We start from the raw sequence: 25,774 nt of genomic DNA, 5'->3' as shown, positions 1-25,774 counted from the left end.
AGCTCTCCACCCCCACCCTGAATTGGGTGCCATGAACAAGGTGGCACCAGGCAGGGACTCTGTCTGCAGAGCAACATGTTTCCTGAAGTCTTTGCCTTTATGCCATTAGATGACAATACCCAGAGCTTAAAGGAAGATAAAAACCAGTGGCGGCCAGGCAGAAAGAGAGGTGACCCACAAGCCTCTCCTGGCCCTCCTCAGACTGAAGACCCCCCCAACTCACCCCTTGACCCCAAACTGGGGCTGAGTCACTTTCAGAGGGGTGGGGTGTCTAAAGGAGGAGGTTCCTAAGAGGGAAAAGCCCTTTCCATGATTTTGGCCAACTGCCTTCTGGATGAGTAGAAAGAGCAACAGAGAAAACTGAATGTTTATTTTGTCCAGGAAGGGGCTTTCATGATGGTGCTTGTTGGAATTAAGCAAGTAAACTAAGTAAAGGTTTCTGACCAGCCTTCTGGGTTAGGAGGTGGGAGTGACATTTGTTTTGTGTGAATGTGTTGCTCTTTGGCCAGGTCTGCTGCAGTTACGGCCGATGGCAGAAAGCGAGTCTCTCAGCCGAGAGAGATGCCACCTGCAGCTCACCCTTCTCCAGCTGGGTGCCCCTCCGGTGCGCGCCCTCCCAGGGGCATGGACGGGGTGGCTGGCCTCGAGCGTACATGCCAAAATATTGGATTGGCTCCTGCTATGTTGCCTGGCTTATACCAGCTGTCAGGGTCACTCAGGTACTCCCAGTTGGAAGAATCAGGAACAAGAGACACTCACCAATCAGATAAAAAAGAGAGAAATCAAAACCTGCTTGCCGCTATGCACAATGGGACATAGAAAACCGCAGGCCCTTAACGATGGGCTCAGTAATAGGGTGGTCTTTCCTGCCCTTGGCTGGCACGGCCTCCGTAGGTCCTGCAGTATTGAGGCTTCAATCTGTAGTGGAAATTCTTGCAAATGAGATCTAAGAAGCTCTTGTTGTGGCCTCTAAGGCTATAAAAACCCTCCTGGCAACCCAAACCCAAATAAGGGAAACAGTTCTCCAAAACAAGATGGCGCTGGACTATTTGCTCCCTACGGATGGAGGGACTTGTGCCATCATTGGCAGTGAATGTTGTTCCTACATAAACATTTCAGCTGGAGAGATTGAATCCTATGCCAACTCCATAATATATCATACTGAGCAAATAGCAGAAGTAGATTATGATGTCCAGAGTAGCGATTCTGATTGGTGGGGATGGCTACCGAATCCAGGGGGATGGCTAGGAGGCCTAGTACAAAATCTGCTAAGATATGTAAGATATATAGTGCTATTCTGCTAAGATATATAGTGCTCATATATATAATGGTTCAGTTGGTGTTATCTTGTATTAGACGCTGGGGGACAAAGACTACTAAGCCCATCACAAAAACTGATGTTCGAATGATGCACATGGAGGTAACAATGACAGAGGGGGAGGATCTACAGGAAGCAGATAAAGTAATACATGAAATGTCATTAATTGAATATTGAATTTGGCAGCTAGAAACTGCCAGGAGGGGATATGATGGGGGAAAACTGGACAACTGAGAGGCCATTTTGGCTTCTGCAGCTACTTTGGCCTCAGCATCCATCTTGGATGCTCACCCATCTCTGGAAAAGCAAAAACATCTCTGTCTCTGCAAAGGAAAAACTGACAGGCCACCAAAATAGCCGGTGAAGGGAAGTGGAACAGTCTGTGGTTAAGCTAAGAGAAGAAGATTATCGGGGGTCTGAAACTCCCCATAAAAATCCTGTTGGTAGTCCAGCTTCCTTCTATGGATTCTTTGATGCACAGAAAGAGTTAAACTCTGCTTAAAGCTTTTTCCACTTTCAAAGCATTTATACATCTCTTCCCTTGTACGGATCCTTCGATGTGCCTGAAGGTAGCCATTCTGACGAAAGGTCTTTCAACACTCCAAGCATTTATAAGGTTTGTCTCCTGTGTGACTTCTTTGATGCACCGTAAGGACGCTACTCCGCCTGAAGCTTTTTCCACAGATGAAGCATTTATAAGGTTTGTCTCCTGTGTGAGTTTTGTGATGCGAAGTAAGCTGGTCACTCCGACAAAAGCTCTTTCCACACTCAAAGCATGTATAAGGTTAGTCCCGTGTGACATCTTTGATGCGAAGAAAGGTTGCTACTCTGATTGAATCCCTTTCCACACTACAAGCATTGATAAGGTTTGTCTCCTGTGTGAGTTCTTTGATGCACAGTAAGGCTACAACTCTGACTGAAGCTCTTTCCACACTCCAAGCATTTATAAGGTTTGTCTCCTGTGTGAGTTCTTTGATGCGAAGCAAGGTTGCTACTCTGACTGAAGGTCTTTCCACACTCGAAGCATTTATAAGGGTTGTCCCTTGCATGAGTTCTTTCATGTGTACTAAGGGTGCCACTCTGACTGAAGGTCTTCCTGCACTTACACCCTTTTCAGGAAAAATCTCACTCGCTGTTTAGCCCCAGCTCTCCCAGAAAGGGGGAAGGCATGAGTTTCAGGTTCCCCAGCTGTCAGAAGGAGCAAAGGATCCAGTAGTTGTTGTGTCTCCTCAAGACCTTGGGAAGGGAGTGGGTTTGACATCAGGCCAGTTCCCATGGAAGGCGCTGCCTCCAAAGAGGACAGCGCACAGCCCCCAGACATGCCAGGAGGGCAGTTGGATGATGTTTTGGAGCGCGCACTCACTCCCCCTTTATCAAGCAGCTTCCAGGATGCTTCAAACGCTTCCCCGCCCCCTGACCCCTCAGGCTGCTGTTAAGGAGCCAGTTCCTTGAGATGACTTGACAGGAAGTTGCCCCCCTTCACCTCGCTCCAGACGCCATGAGAGAAGGACAGGGCAGAGGGAGGTTCTGCGAAGGAGTCAGAGATTACGCTCATAAACGTTTCCTACTTAAGACTGCAGCTCCTGGGTTTGGGTGCTGAGTCAACTTGTTGCATACACTGCAGAGCATGTGCAGAGTTTAGTCAGGGATCTGAGTGAGTTAGCATAGAAACCTGTATGAAGCGTTCTGCCTTTGATGTGTCAATTACTTTCATAAAGCAAGAACTACATTCACCTTCATCTCCTTCTCGTGGCTCTCGCCCTGGGCAGGACAGGTTGACTCATCCCTCATCCCCCTTCGCCTCCGTTCCCATGGCATATGACATGGATGCGAGTGGTGCAGCAGGGGGAATCACAGTGGAAACCTTGTATGCTGATCTCCAGAACCTCCAAATAGCCACTCAGTCCCTGCAAGCTGAGAACCAGAATCTCCAAACCACCACTCAGGCCCTGCAGGCCGATAACCATGATTGCCCAGATCCAAGCAGTGCCACATGGGGCAGCATTGGTTCCAGTCAAGTCTCCAGTGGGACTACCCACTCGTTACGGGGGCCAGAGCAACCATTTCACTACTTTCCTAGCCCTGTGTGAATTGTGCATTCATGTGCGCCAAGCTGAGTTCCTGACCGACGATGCGAAGGTGGCGTTCATCATGAGCCTCCTAGAAGGGGAGGCGGCCAAATGGGCCACCCCGTACTTGATTTGCAATGACCCTGTCCTGTGACAGTTTGATGCCTTTAAGAATGTGATGACTGAGATGTTCCGTGTGCCGCAGAGGAAGGAGACAGTGGCCCACCAACTGGGAACCCTAAGGCAGGGAAGGGGCTCAGTGGGGGCGTATACCAATGCCTTTTGCATCTTGTCCCAGGAAATGGATTACAATGGCCCTGCCTTGATGTATTTCTACAGAAATGGACTTAGTTCGGAAATCTTAGACAAGCTGGTGCACACTGCGCCACCGGACACACTGAGGGGCTTGATCCAGTTGTGCATGCAAATAGATACCCGCTTGGGAGAAGGGTGGCGTGATGGACGGTAACCCCTCGTACTCAGGCACCTGTCCCTCTTCCCTGTGTGCATCCTTCACCCAGCATGGGAGCCCCGACTCTGCCGGGGGAACAGCCCATGCAGATCGGTGGGGCTAGACCACGCTTATCAGGGGGAGAGAAGGAGAAATGCAGGAGAGAAGGGTTGTGTCTGTACTGCAGGAAGGCTGGCCATTTGGCCTGAGGCTGTTTAGCCAAGGCCGGGAAAACCCAGGTGCCGGAAAACTTCACATCCCAGCTCTTGCAGAGGCCAAAGTGTTGGGGGGTAGTGCAGAAACTAGGCCTCTGCAACGACCCCTTCCATCCCAAGGCACTCTACTGTTACCTATCCAAGTCACCCTGCCCACGGGGCAGAGCTTCCAGGCCAAGGCTATGATTGACAGTGGAGTCTTCTCTTGTTTCATGGACATTGGATTTGCGTGAAAACATGCCATCCTGACCCAAGGACTGTATCAGACGCTGGCAGTGGAAACCGTAGATGGACTGCCTTTGAAGTCAGGCGGGGTGACCAGAGGATGGAGGAATTGGGGGTGGAAGTTCCTGGGCATCGGGAAGGGCTGTCTTTCTGTGTGGCGTCCTTACCATGTTTCCCAGTGGTGCTGGGAATGCCCTGGCTGGTCCAGCACAACCCCACCATTTTCTGGGATGAAGCAGTGGTGGTCTTCAAAGCGCTGCCATCAACACTGTCAGGCATCAAAGGAACAGGGACCGGAGGTGGTGGCAGGAATGTTTTCCCCAGAGAAAACAACCTTGCCAGCTAAGCATGGGGAGTTTTGGGATGTATTTGACAAGAAGGAAGCAGATCAGTTACCTCCTCACCAGCCTTATGATTGCGCCATCAACTTGATGCCTGGGGCATGCATCCCTGCAGTATGGATTTACTCTCTTTCTGAACCAGAGTTAACAGCATTGAGAGTTTCTAGACACCAATTTCAAGAGAGGTTTCATCTGCCCTTTGCAATCCCCAGCCTCTGTTGTTTGTTAAGAAAAAGAGTGGGGAGTTACATCCATGTAATGATTACTGAGTCCTTAATCAAATCACTATCCCCAACAATTTAACCTTGCCTCTCATCCGGGAGATGGTGGAGTGGCTGCGATCCGCCAAGATTTACACGAAACTAGACTTGAGAGGGGCTTATAATTTGGGGCAGATAAAAGAGGGGGATGAGTGGAAAACTGCCTTCAAGACTTGCTATGGACAGTATGAGCATCTGGTCATGCCATATGGGTTGTCTGGGGCCCTTGGGGTCTTCCAGAATTTTGTGAATGACATTTTCAGAGACTATGTGGACGGCTTCATAACTGTGTATTTGGACTATAACTTGATATATTTGAATTCCCCTAAGCTAAGTTGGAAAATGGTGTTTTTGATCTGACCACCTTGGACTTTTTGGGGTATCACATTTCACCAGCAGGAGTGGAAATGGACCCAGGGTAGGTCCATTGTGTTCTCATGTTGCAGCCTCCTAAGACCAAGAAGGACTTAAAGCATTTTCTGGGGTTTGCCAATTATTACCATCGCTTCATAGATAATTACTCCAAGCAGACCGCACCACTCACGGATTGTCTGAAGAGCCCATCTTGCAACGCGTTGATCCCATGCTTCATTTTGTGGTGGAGACATGCATCGGATGTAGCGATCAAAGGGGTCCTTTTACAACCAGCTCAGAGAGGGGGAGGGCTAAGACCTTGCGCTTACTTCTCAAGGAAGCTAACCGACTCTGAACAAAACTACACCGTGTGGGAAAAGGAGCTGTTTGTCATCCAGGATGCTTTTGAAACCTGGCGACACCATCTGGAGGGAGAGTGTGACATCCTTCCTCACCTGTGACCACTAGTGATGTCTTACCACTGTCAGGCCCACCTTATGATGTGCAGCCCACCTCTGGTCACCCCCAGTCAGGAACGTTTATTTTTACCTTTCACTGCACTAGCACAGATCTCAAAAGATCCCCCTGCTAGGCCACACTACCCAACACTCTGTATCCCTTATAGCCTAAAGACTGTGCCTTAGTCTCTGCCTGGCTATCTTGATACCTAGTGTCTATGGGTATAGGTAATTCCCAAACCCCGCTGCAGCCTCTTGCACTGAAGCTTACAGCTCTGGGTTTCTCTGTGGGACTGGATACAATATCTTTTCCTCCGCCGCTGCCACCATTCGATACAATTACTGTTCAGCCTTGGTTACTGTGCCATACCCCCGGTCTGTGTATCCCAGCTGAAGAATCAGGCTTTTTGTAAACCAAGAAATATTTATTGAACACTAAAAATAGCAAGATTACTTAAGACTTTGTTGACAAGCTTATGGTTTCATATATGTTCTCTTATGTACTTTACTTCCTAATAATTGCCTCAGAACTCCTGTTTCACTCTCTCAACAGCCACCTTATACTCTCCACACCACCCTCTCCAACACACCACCACCGGGATTCAACTGTCCTCCTCTCATTTATACTCCCAGCCATTCAGACGCTCAGCCAATCATCCAGCATTCTACAGCCCATGTACCCCTCCTCACTCACTCCACTTACCATATGTCTTATATGAAACCAGCACTTACCATATTTACATTACAATCAGGAACAGCATGAAACTGAGGTGCGCACGGACCATCGGAACTTCAGAGATCTTACACACTGCCCGTAAACTCAATCAGAGACAAGTGCGCTGGGCCCAGTTTTTAGCACGTTTCCATTTCAAAATTCATTACGTCCCTCAAACCCAGAATAAGAGAGCAGACTCCTTGTCCCGCAAACCAGAGTACTTTGAAAACCTCACCCCGAAGTCACTGCAGTTCATTATTCCCCCTGAGAAGGAGGTGGTGGGGGCATGTGAGGACTCTTGGGAGTCTGAGTTGTGTACAGGATGCTGTCTACGTACCCCTTGGGGAATTAAGAGCCAGAGTACTACATCAATGCCATGACTCCCCCACGACCGGACACTTCGGGGTTTTTAAGACTATACAATCAGTAACCAGGGAATTCTGGTGGCCTAAGGTGAAGAAAGACATAGAGCATTATGTTCTATCTTGTCCCACCTGCATGAGGGGGGCAGGATGGATGTTGCAGGGGGACAAAGGGGGAGGAGGGGAAGGGGAGGGGTCCTAGCCATGGGCACTGGGCTGTGGTGGGAAGAGCATGGGGGTACTTGCCCCCATCACCCCACACTGGTCCAGCCTCCTGGTCTCCCAGCAGACAGCCAGATGCCCCCAGAGGGAGCCCACCAGCAGACACGAATGGAGCCAAGAGCAGTGCACCCTCTCCGCTGTTGAGTCCTGGCAAGGGTGTCATTCAGAGGAATCCGCTGCCTCGGACAGGGGAGGGCAGAGCGGGGCCACCAGGTTGAGTAGCCATGGAGTGCCTTTTCCTTTGGACGCTGGCCCAGAGCAGTACCCAGGGGGGCTGGAATCCCCCTCTTCCCCTCCACACATGCCCCATTGGGTTGGCCTCCCCCTGACACACACATGCCCTGTCACCTGACAGTCCAAATGAGGGGGCCTACCTGCCTTCTTGATCTCCCTCCACCAATTAAATTAGCATTCATTACTAGTGGCCAAGCTAAACACAGGAGCTGCAGGGAGATTCCTGGTCTCCGCTCTCTTGCAAAGGAAGCTCGTCCCTTCCCCAGCCTCCACACGCTCTGGTTGGTGCTGATGCTGGAGGCCAGGGCGGGTGGGGGCTCCATGTCGGGGGGGGGCAAATTCAACCAGGAGATGACTTTTGAGTGGAAGGACTGCGAGGCCAGGTCAGTGCTGGTCCTGAAAGCAAATTCCCAGGCTCAAAATGTGCACCCGGTGTAGTATAATCGCAGGAATAATAAAGTCTTCTGCAGCAGGCTCTGGTTGGCAGCTCTTAGGGTTCTAGTGCACAAACCAAAGTCAGTTTGAGGAGCCTGACGTGTGGCCAACTCCGCTCTAGCCAGCATGTGTGAGGAAAACTGGCTATAGCTAACGTCCATCATCTGATCCCCAGCTGGGGTATTGTCCCACTAGTCTCAAAGCATCCATTACTCATGTGCCTGCCAAAGGAAGGCATCCCAAAAGCTGCCCATGAGCAAGTCCCATGGTTAATTTTTAAAAAACAAAACAATTACAACTTTCTAAGGCTTAAGATACACTTGGGAAATTCAAACGAGAGGCACCATCTGCCTCATGAAACCCCAGAAGGGGCTGAGCACTTTACTGTGCCCCACAGCTGGCAGGAAATGTGCAAGTGTCCTTAAGAGGGGATGGCTATCAAATCCAGAGGGATGGCTAGGAGGCCTAGTAAAAATCTGCCATAAGATGTTATAATGGGATTATGCTTGAAGGTGCTCATATATGTAATAGTCCAGTTGGTGTTATGTTGCATTAGTTGCTGTGTGACAAAGACTACTAAGTCCATCACAAAAACCGATGTTCGAATGATGCACATAAAGGTAGCAATGACAGAGGGGGAGGATCTACAGGAAGTAGATAAAGTAATACATGAAATGTCATTAATCCGTCTCATCCATTCCAAACTTAGAGATACATTTCAAAGAAGAAAAAAGTTGCATGATATAAGAGCTTATATCCAGCTACTATTTGGGTTTCTGTTGCATTGTACATAACTCTCTTTCCCTGTCATGAATTCAAGCTGCATAAGAGTTAAACATCAAGCAGCAAAAGAGAACACTAGTCCTTTCAGAACGGGATCAGATCATTATCCTTTGCAACTGTTTCCTTTTCTGGATACAATCACTCCAGAAAGAATTTCCACTTCAGTGCGAAATTAACAAGCAGGCAGTAGCAGCTCTGCAGAGAGCAAAGACGTTCCTTCTTTCATCCTTAAGAGGGGCAAAATCATATAAAAGGCAAGAAGGGGCTCTTGGTCTGATTTCCAGTGGAGAACTGGGGGAGGGGGGAGAGGATTGCATCTCCTCCTCCAATAACTACCAGAGGAATCTGAGTCCGCCGCTGCCTTTCCTGCGCCCTCTTTACACCCTAGCCAAAGTCCCACAAAAGCAGAGTAGGCAGCAGCTCAGGCAACCTGTTATGTCTTTGACAAGTCTCCGTTTGTTAGAAACCATTCTGCCCATTTCCATTGGAAGCAGTTGGACTAAAGCATTTTATGACGGCATGCTTATTCATTTATAATAACATATAAGTAACAATTGTCATCATTCTAGACAGAAGCGTTAACCTACACCCAGGCAAATCTACCTCACAGGGTTGTCGTAAGGATGAAGGGGAGGACTTTTTAGGCCATGAGTGGACAACCTGTGATCCTCCAGATGGTCCTGGAGACCAACTCCTCTCAACCCTGGCCAATGATTATGCTACCTGGGGTTGATGGGAGTTGGGATCCAGCAACATCTGGAGGGCTCCCAGTGGTTCCCTGTTCCTGCTTTAGGCCATCTTGAGCTCATTTGGAGGATCCTGGGGTAGAAGTAAATGTGTGTGTGGGGGCAAGATGACTAACATGCTCTCTCTGCGGCGAATGCCAGAGCGACCTCCCGCAGAAAACCTTTACAAGCCCGGCCCAGGCAGGCAGCTCACTGGTGGGACAAGAGGGGGGCGCCACTGCTGGGCCAATGACAATCCATTCCGTCCACCGGCTTAAAGGGGAAGGTTCCCTTGCCCCGGTTGAGGCTCTGGAGCAAAGCCTGGTAGCTCCCCCAACCCCACCCTTGAAGAAGCCTCTCTCTGCTGGGAGCTTCGGAAGAGCGCAGCGCAAGCGAGGACGGACCGCCTCCCCTCTGTGCGAAGCAGCCGAGGGACTTCGGCCGCTTGGCTCTTCAAGGGTTAACCAAGGACCACCCAGCGGAAGGAAAGAGCACAAAGGAGGGAGAGACATCCCTCTCCCGCCCCACCTCCCTGCGAGGACTGCAGGCTGGAATCATGGAGCCCTCTTCCTGCGCAGCGATGCTGGCGAGCGGGGCTGTGCGGAGGGAGCCTCGAGCCACAGGTAGGCAATGGGGGTGGAGGGGAGGGTGGGAGAGGGCGAGGAGTCCCCTGAAGCGCCCCCACCCCGCAGACCCTCCAGATCGGAGACTGCAGCTCTGCCCCATCCCGTCCGCCTCTCCCCTGAGCTGGGCTGGCTGTGTGGGGCCGGATCGAAGCATCCCTCGGAACATCTGCGGTTCTGCGGATGAAATTCGGGGCCTTCAGCTTGCAGATGGAGGCGCCTCGTAGTCGGAACAGAGCTAAGGAGACGACAGTGCGCTAAATGGGCCGCTTCTTCATCTGTCCTCATCTGTCCTTTGGTTCAGCTGCGATAGTTGAATAGTGAGGCTCTTCTTTCAATACTGCCATTCTGCCAGTCCTCCTCAATTTAATTCAGGAAAGCAGGGCCTCGAGCTTTGACAGTTAACCTCTGATATCAACAGAGCTCCCAGAAATATGTTTTCAAAGTACAAATCCTAATATATTCACAGGATTTCTCCACAGCATTTTATCTCCTTTCTGTTTCATTTCATCAGGATACATCTGGGGGTCCAAGGCTGAGGGAGAACCATCTGAAGTATCACTGGAAAAAGCTGAGGAGCAGATGCAGGAGCAGAAACTGAGGAGTCAAGATGGAGCAAAGAGACAAGAGGAGAGACAGACTCACACAGCGGACAAACCTCATACATGCTTGGAGTGTGGAAACAGCTTCAGTCTGAGTAGCCACCTTATTAGGCATCACAAAACTCATACAGGGGACAAACCTCATAAATGCTTGGACTGTGGAAAGAGCTTCAGTCGGAGTGACAGCCTTACTTCGCATCAAAGAACTCACACAGGAGACAAACCTCATAAATGCTTGGAATGTGGAAAGAGCTTCAGTCGGAGTAGTGCCTTTAGTAGTCATAAAAGAACTCACACAGGGGACAAACTTCATACATGCTTGCAGTGTGGAAAGAGGTTCAGTCGGAGTAGCCACCTTACTAGGCATCAGAGATGTCACACAGGGGACAAACCTCATAAATGCCTGGAATGTGGAACGAGGTTCAGTCAGAGTAGCCACCTTACTAGGCATCAGAGATGTCACACTGACTGAGGGGGGAAACCCGACAGGAGCTGAGGAAGGTCCAGTTTGGAATAAACCTCCCCCCTGGGATAAAAACCAAAGAAATGATGAAATTTTAAAAGGGGTAGGCCTAGAAGTAGGCATTGTGAGAGCAGGGGCACAGGATATAAATTCAGAAGAGCAAAATTACCACAGGCCAAACCACAAGTGCCAAAGACACTTGAAGAGAGACACTGCTTACAAGTGCCTGTACGCTAATGCTAGGAGCCTGCGAACCAAGATGGGAGAACTGGAGTGCTTGGTCTTAGAGGAGAGCATTGATATAGTGAGCATAACGGAGACCTGGTGGAATGGAGAAAACCAGTGGGATACGGTTATCCCTGAATATAAACTATATCGGAAGGACAGGGAAGGACGTATTGGTGGCGGAGTCGCTCTATACGTGAAAGAAGGCATTGAATCCAGCAAGCTCGAAACCCCAAAAGAGGCAGACTCCTCCACAGAATCATTGTGGGTGGTGGCACCGTGCCCCAGGAGGGACTTAATACTGGGAACGATCTATCGTCCCCCTGATCAAAATGCTCAGGGAGACCTTGAGATGAGATATGAAATTGAGGAAGCACCCAAACTAGGAAATGTGGTAGTAATGGGTGACTTCAACTACCTGGACATAGACTGGCGGCATATGTGTTCCAGTCATGACAAAGAAGCAAAATTTCTAGATATTCTAAATGACTATTCCCTAGACCAGTTGGTCATGGAACCAACCAGAGGGATGGCAACCCTGGACTTAATCCTCAGTGGGGACCGGGACCTGGTGCAAGATGCAAGTGTTGTTGAACCGATTGGGAGCAGTGACGATAGTGCTATTAAATTAAACATACATGTAACTGGCCAATTGCCAAGAAAATCCGACACGGTCACATTTGACTTCAAAAGGGGAAACTTCACAAAAATGAGGGGATTGGTAAAAAGAAAGCTGAAAAACAAAGTCCAGAGGGTCACGTCACTCGAAAATGCTTGGAAGTTGTTTAAAAACACTATATTAGAAGCTCAACTGGAGTGCATACCGCAGATCAGAAAAGGTAACCCCAGGGCCAAGAAGATGCCAGCATGGTTAATGAGCAAAGGCAAGGAAGCTCTTAGAGGCAAAAAGTCTTCCTTCAGAAAATGGAAGTCTTGTCCGAATGAAGAAAAAAGAACACAAACTCTGGCAAAAGAAATGCAAGAAGACAATAAGGGATGCTAAAAAAGAATTTGAGGAGCACATTGCTAAGAACAAGAGGAAGTTCTAGGCTTAATGGACAATATAAAAAATGACAAATCACCGGGCCCGGATGGCATCCACCCGAGAGTTCTCAAAGAACTCAAATGCGAAATTGCTGATCTGCTAACTAAAATATGTAACGTATCCCTCGGGTCCACCTCCATGCCTGAGGACTGGAAAGTGGCAAATGTAACGCCTATCTTCAAAAAGGGATCCAGAGGGGATGCCGGAAATTACAGGCCAGTTAGCTTAACTTCTGCCCTGGAAAACTGGTAGAAAGTATTATTAAAGCTAGATTAACCAAGCACATAGAAGAACAAGCCTTGCTTAAGCAGAGCCAGCATGGCTTCTGCAAGGGAAAGTCCTGTCTCAGTAACCTATTAGAATTCTTTGAGAGTGTCAACAAGCATATAGATAGAGGTGATCCAGTGGACATAGTGTACTTAGACTTTCAAAAAGCGTTTGACAAGGTACCTCACCAAAGGCTTCTGAGGAAGCTTAGCAGTCATGGAATCAGAGGAGAGGTCCTCTTGTGGATCAGGAATTGGTTAAGAAGCAGAAAGCAGAGAGTAGGAATAAACGGACAGTTCTCCCAATGGAGGGCTGTAGAAAGTGGAGTCCCTCAAGGATCGGTATTGGGACCTGTACTTTTCAACTTGTTCATTAATGACCTAGAATTAGGAGTGAGCAGTCAAGTGGCCAAGTTGTTCAGGGTTGTTAAAACAAAAAGGGATTGCGAAGAGCTCCAAAAAGACCTCTCCAAACTGAGTGAATGGGCGGAAAAATGGCAAATGCAATTCAATATAAACAAGTGTAAAATTATGCATATCGGAGCAAAAAATCTGAATTTCACATATACGCTCATGGGGTCTGAACTGGCGGTGACCGACCAGGAGAGAGACCTCGGGGTTGTAGTGGACAGCACGATGAAAATGTCGACCCAGTGTGCGGCAGCTGTGAAAAAGGCAAATTCCATGCTAGCGATCATTAGGAAAGGTATTGAAAATAAAACAGTTGATATCATAATGCCATTGTGTAAATCTATGGTGCGGCCACATTTGGAATACTGTGTACAGTTCTGGTCGCCTCATCTCAAAAAGGATATTCTAGAGTTGGAAAAGGTTCAGAAGAGGGCAACCAGAATGATCAAGGGGATGGAGCGACTCCCTTACGAGGAAAGGTTGCAGCATTTGGGGCTTTTTAGTTTAGAGAAAAGGCGGGTCAGAGGAGACATGATAGAAGTGTATAAAATTATGCATGGCATTGAGAAAGTGGATAGAGAAAAGTTCTTCTCCCTCTCTCACAATACTAGAACTCGTGGACATTCAAAGAAGCTGAATGTTGGAAGATTCAGGACAGACAAAAGGAAGTACTTCTTTACTCAGTGCATAGTTAAACTATGGAATTTGCTCCCACAAGATGCAGTAACGGCCACCAGCTTGGATGGCTTTAAAAAAAGATTAGACAAATTCATGGAGGACAGGGCTATCAATGGCTACTAGCCGTGATGGCTGTGCTCTGCCACCCTAGTCAGAAGAGCCTGCTTGCGGGCTTCCCCCAGGCACCTGGTTGGCCACTGTGAGAACAGGATGCTGGACTAGATGGGCCACTGGCCTGATCCAGCAGGCTCTTCTTATGTTCTTAGTTCTTATGTGTTCCATGACATGCTGATCCATTGAGTGCAGGAGATGAGATGAAATCCCTGGCAACCTTGGCATTACATAGCCCCGAGAAAGGACTGCCCTTTTCAAATAATTTATTTATTGATTTATGTATTGCACTTGTATACCACTCCATAACCGAAGCTCTCTGGGCGGTTTACAGCAATGAAAAATATTAAAACAAATATACAATTTAAAACACATATTTTAAAAAGCAATTTTAAACACAATTTTAAAATTTAAAACACTATAAAAACAATTTATAATGGCAGTATAAGGTAGAGTGCCACCACCCCTTAGACTGGTTAACCATCCTGAGCCAAGGGGAAACTCTGTTAGCATGTTCAGCTGAGTCATTCCACAAGTTGGGAATGGGTTAACTGCAGCAATTAAGCGAAGGACACAGCTGCAGCAGATCAAAGGGGCTGGCTATAAAATGAGCACTAAGGGAGCCAAGCTGTGTGGGGGAAAGTAGGAGCATGGTTATATTGGTGATTGTATCTGTTGACTGCACTTTGATAAAGTTTATGTTACTGGCATGAAGCTGGACTGTGTCGGAGCTTTTCATTCCTGTTTGCCTGCTTACTCGCATCGTATAGCTGGGATACTCTGTGTCCTGTGCAGCAAGCTAATTCTGCCTTGCTGGGGCGGGGCACAAGAGCTCAACGAAGGGTTATGGGCCCAGCCATCACAGCTATACAAGCTGAAACAACGTTCTTGTGAGGCGGTGCAACAGGCGAAGGACTAGAAAGTGCAGCACAACAGAACAGCCGAGATGGGTAAGAAGAATGGCAGCATTTGGAGGTGCGTCTTTTCCCTTGGAGAGGCTGGGGAACACCAACTACGCCTACTGGAAGGTAAAGACACAGATGCTTCTGGTAAAGGAGGGCGTGTGGCCCACAGTTGCGGAGGATCCCCCTGCAGCCCCACCGGCAGAGTGGATAAGGGCAGCAGAGAAAGCTAAAGCTCTGCTTATCCTATCTCTGGAAAATGAAGTTAATCCATGTAAGGGGAGTTAACACAGCGAAGGAAGTTTGGAATGCGTTACGCACTGTACATGTGAGAAAGAATGCAGGTTCCAAGGTCCTACTTGCTAAAAGACTTTATCATACCCGTTACAAAGAGGGAGAGTCCATGCAGAGGCATTTGCAAAACTTGCAACGTTTGTTTGCCGAACTGCAGGAAATGGACGTGCAGCATACGACAGGAACAGATGGCGTATATAATACTGGCTACTTTAAATGAACCCTGGGACGGAATTATAAGCGCGTTGGAAAGTCTGCCAGATACGGAGCTCAGCGTAAACTACATCACAAACAAACTACTTCAAGAAGCAGAACGCCGACAGGAGAAAAGCAAACAGAGCAACAAGGAAACTCCGGAGCGGAATGAGAAAGGCTCCATGGCATATGGAGTGAAACATTGCTACAGATGCGGTTCCAGAACTCATCTACGTAGACAATGCCAAGCCGAGACGAAAAGAAGAACACAACAGAGCGAGAAAGACCCGTTTAAGAACGTAAGAACATAAGAAGAGCCTGCTGGATCAGGCCAGTGGCCCATCTAGTCCAGCATCCTGTTCTCACAGTGGCCAACCAGGTGCCTGGGGGAAGCCCGCAAGCAGGACCCGAGTGCTTCGTTCTGCCAAGGATGTCTACAGCGGGAAAAAAAGTGCATGTCGTTGGAACAAAGGAAAACGACAATGAACTGAACAAAGCATCCTGGGCCGTTGACTCAGGAGCTAGTCATTTTCTAGCAAATAATGAAAAACAGTTTGAAACTCTAACCCCAACAACGAACCAGAAAGTTTACTTGGCTGATGGAAGCTGTCGCGAAGCAAAAGGGGTAGGAGTAATATATCTCAATTGTTTACAAACTCTAGTAACAAACGTGCTTTATGTTCCAAGCATGGATAAAAACATAATGTCTGTAGCTAAGCTAAATGATATGAATTATGTTGTTCACTTTGACAAAGGGAAATGCACAATAAGTAAAGGAAAGAAAATATGTGCTATTGGCAAGTTCAAAGATGCATTGTTCATAGTAGATGACAAAGTCCCAATAAGGGTAAATACAATTGGAAATAAGCCTGAACATGATAAATGTATACACCTGTATCACAAAAGGTTGGGTCATGTAAGTTATGCAACGCTATTAAAAACTAGGAAGCACAGTGCTGATCTAAAGTTTAAAGATTGCAAGCAGCATGAAGACAATCATTTACGATATCAGAACTGTCTCCAACATCTTACATCCAAACCTCTACTCCCCCTTCGGTACCTATGGTTTCCAACTCCGGTTGGCCATCAGAACTGCTTGAGGAATTGACTTTGGTGAAAGGATTCCTTGCAGAAACAAACAGCCTACTCACCACCCTGGTGAAATCATTTTGCACTCACCTCTCCCAGGAGTCGGCAGAGCAAAGAGCCCCGGTAACCCTGTTAGATGCTAGGGTGCAAAAGGACTCAAACTCAAGCGATACATCTGAAGCGAAGAATAACAACAACAAATCATCTAAAAAACCCTTAACGGCCAAGAAACAAAAACAAAAGACCAAATCTAAGAAATCAAAAAATCTCAAAGCCACCAAAATTTCCCCAAGCAATAAACTTAACTTCAAGCCACTATTTAAGCTCCTTGACTTTCAGACTACTAACTCAACTCTTAAGAAACAATCTCAGGTCAACTCTAAATTCACCAACACAAACAGTCTACAAAAGAATGGTGCTCATTCAAAACCTGGGGGAAACAATGATATTCCAGACCTTCCAAATCGCGATAGACATTCCAGCAAACTGAGAATGTCACCACATAAGAATACAAAGACTCTTACTATCAACACCCAGAGACATCCCTGGAACCTTGCTCTACAAACAGACAAATTAGTATTGTCATATAATCAAAGGTATTTGGCTCGATGTCCTCCATTTCCAAGTATCCCTTTTTTCGACAAATGCTTTGCCCGCCTGCTTCATCCTTTATACAGCACAAACTACATTACGTCCTTGAACAATATATCTTTAGATACTAACTATACTCATCTGATAGTCACTTTGCACTCGTCAATACTTGCCAACAAGATTTATCACAGAAGGGAGGATTTTATGGACCTAGGCTTAACAATTTAAAGATATTATGTTAATTCTGTCCCTCCCACACCTTTAGTTACATTCTACCATCAACCTTCCAAGGAGCCCACCTTGAAAGCCCAGACAACTCCATCATATGACAATTCGGTGTCTTCTATACAGTTCAGCCCTCAATCGGAAGTTAATACACAAGCCCCTTCTTCCCAGCCACACACCTCATCGGTGTTAATGAATGAACTGGATCCGGAGGAGCAACAACTCAAGGATCTATACTTTCAACTTCCAAACTCAGAAAGTACGCAGATAATCGATAATCTTCATAATCTAATCCTCCGACTGAAAGATATGAACGACACAGAGAGCCCTCTGGAACGCCGGCCAAATTCTCCCTGCACAGCTAAGGAACATTCTACAGTCAATCCTTTCAATACGAAGAAACTGAACTTTATCCCCATCAAGAAATCCGGAGCAATTTTTGCAGACCCTTCTGGCTCTCTAAACCGCATAGAAGAAATACAGTGACACCCTACTCACAAATCATCGCTACTTTATGGTCCCACAACTGCTCCTTCACCATCCCCTCCAGGATGTAATCGAAATCCTTCATTAACCCAGCTGCCTCTGCAATTTATATCATGGAATATAGCAGGGTGGAACAACAAGCTTAACAATTCTGAACTACTCGTCTATTTACAGCATTATGACATAATATTTTTACAGGAGACATGGTACACACACTCTTTACTCATTGATGGCTTCTATACGGTTGATCTTCCAGCTAATCCCTCTGATAGGGACAGTAAAGGCAGAGCCAAAGGCGGTTTGGCAATCTTAATATCTACCGCCTTGACTGCACACCTGTACAATATCTCCCCATGTACGAACATTGCTGTGTCTCTTCTGTTGTCCCTGCATACTTTAGAATTGTTACTAATTAACGTTTATATGCCTCCACTAACCTCAAGGACTGAAGTTGATAAAAAATGGGACGAATTAGAGGCTTATATAACAAAGTTGGAGGCAAGTCATCCTAAAGCCTTCCTAATCATAATGGGTGATTTCAACGCTAGAATGGGCCATAATAATGACACCCTTATGGCCTCGAAATTGTGGGGTGGGGAGGATAATGATCAATATGCTCACTTACCTGACAGGGCTTCTAAAGATCACAAGGTAAACTACCCGGGCATATGCTTAACACATCTAATAGGAAACCACAGTCTTAACATTCTTAACGGTCTAAAACCATGGGATGCATGTGCTGAATATACCTTCATATCCAGCAGAGGTGGCAGTGTCATAGATTATGCTATCATCCCTCACCATCTATTATATGCTATTGTTAACTTTTCTGTGGGAACGAGACTTGACAGCGATCATCTCCCGCTAACTTTTTCAATCCAGCTAAATGAGAGAACCAGATTATCGACAAAACATCATCCGGGATCCAATACAGCCCAACTCACACACAAAAGACAAAATTGGTCTCCACTAATAGCTTCTAAGATAGCTGCATTTATCACTTCACCTCCTGCTCAATTTATCCAGCAGCACTTAAAAAATACCTCAAATACCCCAACAGCCCTAATCACATATGAATCCTTGATAGAGTAAATCTGATATTAGCTCCCAAGTCGAATAACAACAGGGCAAACCCCAGAGCTGGCTTTTCCATCTGGTTTGATCAAGAGTGCAGAACCACTAAAAAGGAACTAAATCTGGTATATACATGCTACCGACAACGTAATAGTAGCAACCTCCCCCCGGAATACTACACAGCAAAAAAGAAATATAAGACGATTCTAGCCACCAAAAAACGACAAGCTCAAATGTTGGGCTGGAAATCTCGTGCTGGCCTCCAAAACCAAAAACTCTAAAGGTTTCTGGTCTATTATTTCAGGCATAACGAGACCTGCCTATTTTGCGCCATGCAATATCCCTGCCCATATATGGGAACATTATTATACTGTTATCCAACAAGATACTTTTCACTCTTCTTCATATTACCCTTTCACTTTTGACCTCTCTAACACAACATTATGGCCCCCTGTTTCCCAGGAAGAAATAGCCGATTTAATTATTAAATTAAAATCTGCCAAAGCACCAGGAAATGACAATATACCCCCTGAGTTATTGAAGAACCACAATGATTGGTGGGCTCCTATTTTGGCCAACCTATTTACCCTTATCAACAACACGGGCTTAATTCCCCAAGCTTGGAGGGAAGCCATAATCATTCCTATCCATAAAAAAGGCCCCAGAGACGACCCTAATAACTATCGCCCAATTAGTCTCCTTTCAGTTACAGGGAAATTATACGCCAGCTACTTGAAAAATAAACTCTCATCCTGGATTGAGGACGAGAACATTCTAGGATGGGAACAAACAGGATTTAGGCGCGGACGCTCTGTCTTAGATCACTGCATCGTTTTATATCACCTAGCAGAAAAATACAGGAATCAGGTGGGAAGCGGATTATACACAGCCTTTGTAGATCTAAAATCCGCCTTTGATTCCATCTCCAGGGAATTCCTATGGTCAAAAATGGCTAATACTACAATAGACAAAAGACTATTACTCCTTATCTACAACTTACATCTGAACACTTCCCTTAGGGTCCGTTGTGGCCGAAACGGGGACCTGACCAATACCATCTTCACAACGAAAGGGGTAAGACAAGGCTGTGTTCTGGCTCCCCTTCTCTTTAATTTATTCCTGAGTGATCTAAGATCCAACTGTCTTTCTCCAGATTTTCACTCACCCAAAATCGGTCTGCACAGATGCCCTGTCCTGCTTTACGCGGATGATGCAGTCCTTCTATCCTACTCCAAAGTAGGCCTCAAACGATTGCTGAGAGTGTTCATGTCCTATTGTTTGGAAAATCACTTAATTATCAATTATAACAAAACTAAAATAGTAGCTTTTTCCAAGAGACGTAAACTTTCTCATTGGACAATTAGAGGGCAAGAAATTGCTCAAGTCTCCTCCTATAAACACTTAGGCATTCTCTTCCACTCTACCCTCTCCTGGGCCCCACATATACATGGGGCGGTGTGCACCGCTCGTACCACATCCAAGAACATCTTACGTTATTCTTACATCAAAGGTGGGCACTACATCCCTGCAGCAATACAAGTCTTTCAATCCAAGATTATCCCTCAATTACTGTTTGGTGCCCCTCTATGGATCTTGGCTTACAAACCCCACATAGAGGCTGTTCTATCAATTTTTCTTAGACAAATCTTTGGGTTGCCAAGATCTGTCCCAAATGCAGCCCTTAGACTGGAAGCATGTGTACCATCGATTGAATGCCAAGCTTGGACAATTGCCTTTAACTATTGGATTAAACTTTCCTATAACTGTCCCCCCGGATACCTAACATCCCTTTGGGAAGACCCTTATCTCTCCTCATGGATGAAATCCTACCACGACAAACTCCCCCGATTAGGCTTCTCCTTAGAACAATTAACCCTATTAGATTCTAAGTCAGCCAGTCACTCCATTCGAACCAGACTCAAAGATTTAGACCGACAAATCTCTACTACCGCAGCCCTCAAAACGTGCTCTTCCCTACACTACAAACTGCCTTTAAATCCGTATAAATATCCTTTATATCTTGAACACCTAACAACACCCAAACTCCGACACGCCTTCTCAAAAGCCAGATTTAATTGTCTGACCTCGGCACTAATGGATAGTAGATACCACAGTATCCCTCACGATCAACGTTTTTGCCCGTGTAAAACGAAAGCTCTGGAAACCCTCACCCATGTCTTGTTTGCCTGTCCCTTTTATCAACAGGAACAATATCAATACATCACTCCCCTTATAACAAAATTTCCCAATCTACCCCCTGAACGTTTGATAATCTACCTCCTGAGTGGTTCCAACAGATCCCAAACCGAGCTGGTGGCCAAATTTCTCTATGTTGCTCAATATAAGCGTCAAAAACAAGTTTGACACACTATGAGAGTTTCTCATCCCTATGTTTTACTTTCATGCTTATTAATTAACCAATCTTTCCATGTTTTATATTTTTATTCATTTTACTATTGTATAATGTTGCTCTATGTATTTTATCCAATACCTATATGCGTCTATGACCGTAATAAACTCAACAGTAACACATAACAACAACAAACTTTTCAAAGCATTGATAAATCTCTTCCCTTGTACAGATCCTTTGATGCGCCTGAAGGTAGCCATTCTGATGAAAGGTCTTTCAACACTACAAGCATTTATAAGGTATGTCGCCTGTATGAGTTTTGTGATGCAAAGAAAGGTAGCTACCCTGATTGAAGCTCTTTCCACACTCGAAGCATGCATAAGGTTTGTCCCCTGTATGTGTTCTGAGATGCGAAGGTGGCTACTCTTAATGAAGCTCTTCCCGCACTCCAAGCATGTATAAGGTTTGTCCCCTGAGTGAGTTTTGATGCAAAGTGAGGTGGCTACTCTGACTGAAGCTCTTTCCACACTCCAAACATTTATAAGGTTTGTCTCCTGTGTGAGTTCTTTGATGCGAAGTAAAGGTGCTACCCCGACTGAAGCTCTTTCCACACTCCAAGCATTTATAAGGTTTGTCTCCTGTGTGAGTTCTTTGATGAACAGTAAGGCTGCAACTCTGAATGAAGCTCTTTCCACACTCCAAGCATTGATAAGGTTTGTCCCCTGTGTGAATTCTTTGGTGCAAAGTAAGGTGGCCACTCTTAATGAAGCTCTTTCCACACTCCAAACATTTGTAAGGTTTGTCTCCTGTGTGACTTCTTTGATGTGAAGTAAGGTGGCTACTGTCACTGAAGCTCTTTCCACACTCGAAGCATGTATAAGGTTTGTCCCCTGTATGAGTTCTTTGATGTGAAGTAAGGGCACTACTCCGACTGAAGCTCTTTCCACACTCCAAGCATCTATGAGGTTTGTCCCCTGTGTGAGTTCTTTGATGCAAAGTAAGGTTGACACTCTGACTGAAGCTCTTTCCATACTCCAAGCATCTATAAGGTTTGTCCCCTGAGTGAGTTCTTTGATGCAAAGTAAGGTGGTCACTCCGACTGAAGCTCTTTCCACACTTCAAGCATTTATAAGGTTTGTCCCGTGTGAGTTCTTTGATGCAAAGTAAGGGCGCTACTCCACCTGAAGCTCCTTCCACACTCGAATCATTTATAAGGTTTTTCTCCCATGTGAGTTCTCTGATGCAAAATAAGTCTGCTACTCCGGCTGAAGCTCTTTCCACACTCCAAGCATTGATAAGGATTGTCCCCTGTGTGACTTCTTTGATGCGAAGTAAGGTGGCCACTCTGACTGAAGCTCTTTCCACACTCCAAGCATTGATAAGGATTGTCTCCTGTGTGACTTCTTTGATGCAAAGTAAGGGTGTCACTGCGACTGAAGCTCTTGCCACACTTAAAGCATTTATAAGGTTTGTCTCCTGTGTGACTTCTTTGATGCAAAGTAAGGGTGTCACTCCGACTGAAGCTCTTTCCACACTCGAAGCATTTATGAGGTTTGTCTCCTGTGTGACTTCTTTGATGCAAAGTAAGGGTGTCACTGTGACTGAAGCTCTTTCCACACTCGAAGCATTTATAAGGTTTGTCTCCTGTGTGACTTCTTTGATGCAAAGTAAGGGTGTCACTCCGACTGAAGCTCTTTCCACACTCGAAGCATTTATAAGGTTTGTCCCCTGTATGAGTTCTTTGATGCAAAGTAAGGTGGCCACTCTGACTGAAGCTCTTTCCACACTCCAAGCATTTGTAAGGTTTGTCCCCTGTGTGAATTCTTTGATGCAAAGTAAGGTGGCCACTCTTAATGAAGCTCTTTCCACACTCCAAACATTTGTAAGGTTTGTCTCCTGTGTGACTTCTTTGATGCGAAGTAAGGTGGCTACTGTCACTGAAGCTCTTTCCACACTCGAAGCATGTTTAAGGTTTGTCCCCTGTGTGAGTCTCTCTCTCCTCCTGTCTCTTTGCTCCATCTTGACTCCTCAGTTTCTGCTCCTGCATCTGCTCCTCAGCTTTTTCCAGTGATATTTCAGATGGTTCTCCCTCAGCCTTGACCCCCCAGATGTATCCTGATGGAATGAAAAGGAAAGGAGATAAAATGCTGTGGAGAAATCCTGTGAATGTATTATGATTTGTACTTTGAAAACATATTTCTGGGAGCTCTGTTGATATCAGAGGTTAACTGTGAAAGCTCGAGGCCTTTTACAGAGTTAGTTTAGCAGTAGGTGCTTGGTAACAGGTTGTGAAAAGAGTCACAGAGAAACAATTATAACAAAGATCTGCTCAGTTGTTCCTCCATTAAAGGTGGAGAGCCCAGTACTTATGCACAGCTGGAATGTACAAACCTAGGATGGATCCTGTCTGACAGGAACATGGCCCTTTCCACTGCCCAGAGGGCAGCTTGCATCCCCTCCCTCCCTCCCAAAAAGATTAACCCCCTGTTACCTGCAACACAAGACAGTGCTGGAAGATGAGACCCCCAGGACAGATGGCACTCTGTGAGCTACTGGGGAAGAACAAAGGACAAGTACGAGTAGTGCTGTGACTAATGACGCAGCTGGGTCAAAGCTGAATGGAAGCCCAGAGACTGATGCACACAGATGCGAAAGGAGAGTCCGGAGTTGCTGTCTCTAATATCATCTGGACCAATGCATGTGGCAGGACACACACATGGTTAGTTGTGGTCAGTGACCAAGGTACCGGTTCAAAGCCAACCCTCTCCTGAATGAACGCACACTGGTAAATAGAAATAACTTATTGAAAGAATAAAAGAGGTGCACACTTACAGCAGCAAAATAGTTCCTTCATATCAACACTCAAAAGGGGCAAGGTAAAGCACAGTTGGCTCCAGAATCATACTCAAAGAGTGCTTATCAATGGTTCCTTCTCAAAATGGGCGGAAGTAACGAATGGCGTAACACAAGGCTTGGTCCTGGGCCCAGTGCTTTTTAACATTCTTATTAACAACTTGGAGGAGGAGGTACAGAGCATGCTGATCAAATGTGCAGATGATACAAAATTGAGTTCAGTGGGACTTGCTTCTGAGTAGACATGCACCGTTACTTTATGAAGTTTGGAAGGACAGTGGGAATTAATGCCAATACTGCAGTGTTGCAGCGCAGTACTCTCTGTGTCTACTCGGAAGTAAGCCCTACTGAGTTTGTTGGGACTTACCCCCAGGTAAGTGAGTAGGTTAGCCGTCACTTGCTCAATCATTTGCTTTAATAATGTTATTTGTTATCTAATTTTGACAATTGTTATTTAATTTTGAGAATTGTATTATTTTATTGAGGTATTATCTTCTATTGATGTATCGTTATGTTCATTTTCTTTTGTAAGCCGCCTTGAGGGCCTTTTTGGCCATGAGGCGGGGTATAAATTTAATAAATAAATAAAAAACAAACAAATAAATAAATAATTCCCTGGAAGACAGAAAGAAAATTCAAAGGGGCCTTGATAGGCTGGAGCATTGGTCTGAAAACAACAGAGTGAAATTCAACAGGGATAAATGCAAAGTTCTATACTTAGGAAAAAGAAGCCAAACGCACAGTTATAAGATGGGGAATACTTGGCTCAGCAGTACGACATGTGGGCAGGGTCTTGGAATTGTCGTTGATCACAAGCTGAATATGAGCCAACAGTGTGATATGGCTGCAAAAAAGGCAAATGCTATATTAGGCTGCATTAACAGAAGTATAGTTTCCAAATCGCATGAAGTATTCATTCCCCTCTATTCACCACTGGTTAGGCCTCCTCTTGGATGCTGTGTCCAGTTTTGGACGCTGCACTTCAGGGAGGCAGACAAACTGGAACAGGTTCAGAGGATGGCAAAAAGGATGATCAGGGGACTGGAAACAAAGCCCTATGAGGAGAGACTGAGAGAACTGGGCATGTTTAGCCTGGAGAAGAGAAGACTGAGGGGAGATATGATAGCAGTCTACAAGACATGAAAGGTTGTCACACAGAGAAGGGCAGGGATCTCTTCTGGATCGTCCCAGGGTGCAGGACAGGACACGGAATAATGGGCTCAAGTTGCAAGAAGCCAGATTTCGACTGGACATCAGGTAAATCCTCCTAACTGTTAGAGCCATAGGGCAATGGAACCAATGATCTGGAGAGGTAGTAGACTCTCCGACACTGGAGGCATTCAGGAGGCAGCTGGACAGCCATCTGTCGGGAATGCTTTGATTTGGATTCCTGCATTGCGCAGGGGGTTGGACTGGATGGCCTTATATCCATTTAACCAATCAGGAAATTTCTTCATGGATTAAGGGCCCATCAATCTCCTGGCCAAATGGAACATCCTCCCTAAAACTTCAAGGGCTTTATGACCTTGATGGAGCCCGGCTTCTACAGATAAGGGGGTGTTAGGGTGGGCCTCTGATTACCCACAGCTGGGAAATAAAACTGCCTACTCAGAGCTCTAACACAGAAGCCAAATGTTAACCTGTTAAGAACACGCATTAACAAAGGAACCCCCACAATTCCTTGCTACACAACCATCTTGAATTCAGGTTTCCATGACATTTTGGACACGTAATGAGAAGACATGATTCACTAGAAAAGGCAGTAACAATGTCCCTCAGTCTCGGGCTTCTTTGAACATGTGCCGGGGTAGGAGTAGGCGGGGCCTGCCATTATTGGGCAGGGGACATAATAGTGGTGGGAGGCAGACTGGCCGTACCAGGGGAAGGGATACAAGACATCTTCGTGCCTAGATCCAGGGGATGGTGGGTGGGGACCAACGCATGTGGCAGGACACACACTTGATCTTGTCTCCTGTTCGGGACAGGAAGAAGGTGATCTGAGGGCGGAGGGGTTCTTAGCGACTCCGTTATCATGGACACATCACCACCTGACAAGGTTTAGACTTTGTGCCCCTGGTAACCTTCACAAGGGTGAAGGCCTGATTAAGATGGTCCGCCCCCGGA

General features: G+C 46.3%; 1 pseudogene; it reads right to left on the bottom strand.

Moving 5' to 3' along the window:
* Positions 1-2,272: 2,272 nt before the first annotated feature.
* On the bottom strand, positions 2,273-22,397 carry LOC133382458 (zinc finger protein ZFP2-like; annotated as a pseudogene).
* Positions 22,398-25,774: the final 3,377 nt, after the last annotated feature.

The sequence above is a fragment of the Rhineura floridana genome, chromosome 3, assembly GCF_030035675.1.
Source record: "Rhineura floridana isolate rRhiFlo1 chromosome 3, rRhiFlo1.hap2, whole genome shotgun sequence".
NCBI classification, from domain to species: domain Eukaryota; kingdom Metazoa; phylum Chordata; class Lepidosauria; order Squamata; family Rhineuridae; genus Rhineura; species Rhineura floridana.
This window is presented reverse-complemented; position numbering and strand designations above follow the sequence as displayed.